Raw genomic sequence first — 4,656 nt, forward strand, 5'->3', positions numbered from 1 at the left:
ATCCTCTCTCCTCCCAGCAGCAGCTCAACATCTTCAGCAGAACCAGCACAGCATCAGCTGCAGGAGCTCAGATGGCAGGAGTGTGTGTGCACAGGAGTTACTGTCAGCTGGACAGTACCAGCAGGTGTTAGGCCAAAGCTAATCCTCTTTCTTATCTAATGTGCAATTAATTACAGATGTATAAATATACAATACATTACATAAAATTAAATCCCTGTAAATTAGATAACAAGCAGCAAAAAGTAAAGTCTTTGCTTTGAAATACCTTGCTAATCTGTAGTAAGAACTATTAGACATGGAGCAAACAAAACCCTTTCTCAGCAGTCTGCAAATAGCACTCTCTGGAAACAGGGCTCCCTTCTCTTCTGTATTCCCAGAATAAAGAAATCTTCCTTAAAAAGGTACTTAAAGTGCATTTCTAAAATACAGTGTAGGAGRTTTAGCTTAATTTTAAAATACCCGGAAGCTCCAACATAATTTTCAAAGGACAAGAATTTTCTCTTTCCTTTTGCTGAGGAACAAGAAGCCCCAGGAGAGCAGAATTTTGCCCGCACCCATCTCCCCCGTGCTGCGTGTCCCTCATGCTGCGTGTCCCCTGTGCTGTGTGTCCCACGGGCTGTGTGTCCCCCGTGCTGTGTGTCCCACGGGCTGCCAGACCCGCTGTCCCCTGCCAGGGGCTCAGACCCGAGAGCTGCCTGACTCTGGGACTGCACACACAGCACCTAACCAGCACTTTGGAAGGTCAGGAGAAGGCAGCTTTGCATATTTTTTTCCTTTCTCATTCTGCTTCCAAAAAGAAATTTCTAGCATGTTGGGCTAAGCCTTGAAGTGACTGGAAATTCACTTTTTTATTTGGTTTTTTTTTTGGTTTTTTTGTTTGTTTTGTTATCTTTTTCAAGAAAACTTGGATTGGTTTCAGTCCAGTTTTAAGCAGGGAAACCCAAATGTCTCAAAGCAAGCTTCAGTAATTGGAGAAAAACTTTGTCTGCCTTTATGTCAGACCTGAAAAAGTAATGCCCATGTGAACACAAGGACCTGGTCWGTCCCAGATGACACAGCTTTAAGAGATGCTGCTGGTTAAAACCAGGCTTTTGCTCTTCTGATSATCTGTTATCCACACAGAGCTCAAGTCACCAGAAGCTGCTTGGAGTTTTTAGATAGAAGAGTAACATTTATGCAACACAACTGTAACACTTCCAGCTCTGTGTAAAATAAGCGTCTGTCGCTTCCTACTTTTAAAGGAAGATCTCTTAATCATGATTCTGTGCAATGAATATACATCCACTTGGTTCATTCTCTGGCTTATCCAAAGCAAAGACTTAGCAAACTAGTTTTCTTCTAGTAAAAAAAAGAAACAGATAAAAGTTAAAATGCTCTCAGTGTGTCACAACTACCACCACCTCAATCACTCTGCCTTCTCAAACAGTTCCACTTTCATTACACACAGTGGTGATGGCAGCAGTAACTTAATGCTTAGAATTAACCTAATTCTTGAGATCAGCTTAGCTGCAGTGTGAGGAGCCCTCCAGCAGGAAAAGCTTTTATCCACACACTGGAAGTGCTTTATCATCATTGCATAACAAAGGAATATCATCACTGTAGTAAGAGTCACACACAGTTAAASAAGACAAAAACAGAAGGAAAAAAACCAAAAATACCATTCCTATCATGTTCCTGGGTTGCCAGGATGCTCCCTCCCTCAGGCTTCCAGTTCTGAAATAAATCTGAGGACCAGAGACAGCATGAGCTATGATTTACCTTGAGATATGTCAAGATATGTCCTAGCAAGTGTCAGACTCCACCTCCCTGCTCCTCTGCCATCCGTGCTCTTAGGAGGCCTCGTTATGCACTGCCCTTTAGTGAACAATGAAAACCCACAGAGCAGAAATGCTGCTCTCTGTGGGATTCCAGTCCCACGCAWCTTGGGCACAGAACTGCAGAGCACAGCGTGAGAGCTGATGTGTGACCTGAATCCAAAGCACTKCTGGAGCTGCACTCATGTCCCTGCTGCAAGAGTAAAAAACCCTGTTACCTCTCTCTTGAGAGGCTGCACCCTCCAGAGGAAATCCCTTTCCATTGCTCAGGATCACAGCCCTGTCAGTGCCAAGCTACAGCAAGAGCACAGTAAGAGACACACACATCCCCAAGCTCCCTGAACACCTAAGGGAGAGGAGTTCACATCTCTGAACGAGTTCATTCTGCTTYTCTTTCCTGGGGCAAGGACCCAGGCTTTGGCCACAAGGAGAACTTGCACTGKAGGTCAAGAACTGACAGCACCCAGCTGATGTCCAACAGGCCAGTTATGACATTCCACTGAGCAGGACCAGAGTCCACCTGCTCTGTCACCCAGGAAGGACTAACTCTGAATATGGTGAGGTTTAGCTGATGAAAAYTGTAGCAGGGAAATCAGGAGACACTCAAGAGTTATCCCAAAAGGAACTGAAAGTGTCCTGTGGCTTCCTGGAGAACACCACAAGTGCTGGGCCCAGGAACTCGGCTTAGGAAGGTGTTGGATGCTCCATGGTCAGGGGTGACAGGGGAGTGTCCCTTCACAGCCCCTGGATGTTCCCATGGCCAGGGGGGGGGTGACAGGGGAGCATTAAGCTGGGGATGCCCTTCAGAACGATGCTGCAGAACTGCCCTGACACAGCCACAGGAGCCCCAAAGCTCTTCCCAGAGAGGCAGAACTGCTCCTGCAGGACCAGGCAGTCAGGCTCAAAGCAGGAAGAGGAGATCTGCCTTCCATGGTGATCCAGGGACCAACTGCACTTTCATTTCCATTTAACACTCTCCATCTGTCAAACACAAGGATGAGCATCTGAAATTTGGGGGATTTTATCTTCTATTTCAGTCMTGTGGTCCATTTCCCCTCCTATCAGTACATTCTGCTCAGCCCAGTTCAGAGGCTGAGGAGTGAGWGTTGATGTAAACTCTTCTGGGAAGGAGTTAAACCCAGCACTGTTCACCTGAACCCCAAGAGTTTAAAGGCAGATTGTTCCAGTCAGCCCCCCCAGCTCATGCCTGTTGGATCCTGGAAACTCAAAAATTGCACAAAGTCCAAAATCCAGTGCACCCAGATAGGTTTGTCCAATATCAGACTGAATAGTTTAACTCATAGGCTGGATCCAGAAAGCCTGAGGAGCTGCTGCAGCATTCCTGGCTGGGTAATGTCTCCATTGAAGAGTTTATCTTGCCCTGGCAYTGGAACTTTGCCCTGAGGGAACCATTGACGACTGCCAAGTCACAAATTGAATGAAAACCCTGCAGCAGTCTAGACAGACAACAACAGACAGTGGGACAGACGCTAAAATGTCGGCTGAAGTGGGAAAACAACCGTTATAAGAAATTTTTTTTTTCTTTTCAGAGTCGTGCATAATCACTCAATTTTTTTGATTTTTTTTTTCTTTCTCTTTTTGTTTGGCCACATGCTACTAGTACAATTCTGGTACAAGTGAAAAGAAACAAGATAGGGTTACAATAGCTAGAAAATGTGCTGAAGGAGTGGGAAAGGTGAGGGATGTTAAGCCACAGGATTACATACAAGAGAAACTGTCAAGAATCACAAAGAGAAAATGAGAGATAACACTATCTATCAGAAGGTGAGCTGGGGGAACAGATGAGAACATTACATGGACTCAGTACTTCATCTGGCCCGTGCGTCTTCGAGCCAGTTTTGATCTGTGAAAAAAAGAAGTGAAAAAGGAACTTCATAAATCTGTAAAATGGCAATACAAGGAAACCATTTTGTGGCCTCCATMTGTAGCACCCCACACATGTTCAAACTGGAYATGGCTGTTCAGAAAATCACAAGTSCAAACAASAGACCCTTGCAGCTCCTGAAATACAGGGCTGGTTTGTTTTCTGATTGTTTTGGGGTTTTTTTGCCTCCCCTCTACCCTCCTCCATCCCCAGATCCCCCCAAATTGCTGAGAAGAAGATTAAATGCTGTGCCCAGTGGCTCCTGGTGTGCCAGTGTCACCGTGCACCCAGTGTCACCCTGCACCCAGTGTCACCGTGCCCCCAGTGTCACCCTGCACCCAGTGTCACCCTGCACCCAATGTCACCCTGCACCCAGTGTCACCCTGCACCCAGTGTCACCCTGCACCCAGTGTCACCGTGCACCCAATGTCACCCTGCACCCAGTGTCACCCTGCACCCAGTGTCACCGTGCACTCTGCCCTTACCGAATGGTGCCCGCCAGGAGAGGGTTGAAGGCATACAACCAGTCATTCATGTCCTTGTCATTGATGGCCTGCAGCAGCACTCCACGGTGCTTCGTGCACACCCCAAAGGTGTTGGGTGTCTGCAACATGAAGCACAATTTAAAATACAGGRTCTACAAGCACAGACAATGATGCACATTTCTTCTGAGAGACTCTGCTCTGTCACATCCCTAAAACCCACCAGACCTAAGGTCTTTCATTTAAGTTTCACTGGTGATTTCCAGGACATTTGATTCCCTGCAGGAATTTTTTTCTGTGTTGCTTTGTGGGTTTTTTTTTTTAAACAAATCAAACACACAAGCCCAAAAAACCATACAGAGGAAGCTGCAAAACTCCAGCATGCAGGGTGATGGTACCAACACCTGCTCCCAAAAGCTAATTTGATGTGTTCAGGTTCACTCTCTGGTACAAAACCATATGGAACCCTGAACAA

Source organism: Malurus melanocephalus, unplaced genomic scaffold, assembly GCF_030028575.1.
Source record: "Malurus melanocephalus ecotype Western Australia unplaced genomic scaffold, MMel_1.1 scaffold_266, whole genome shotgun sequence".
Lineage (NCBI taxonomy): Eukaryota > Metazoa > Chordata > Aves > Passeriformes > Maluridae > Malurus > Malurus melanocephalus.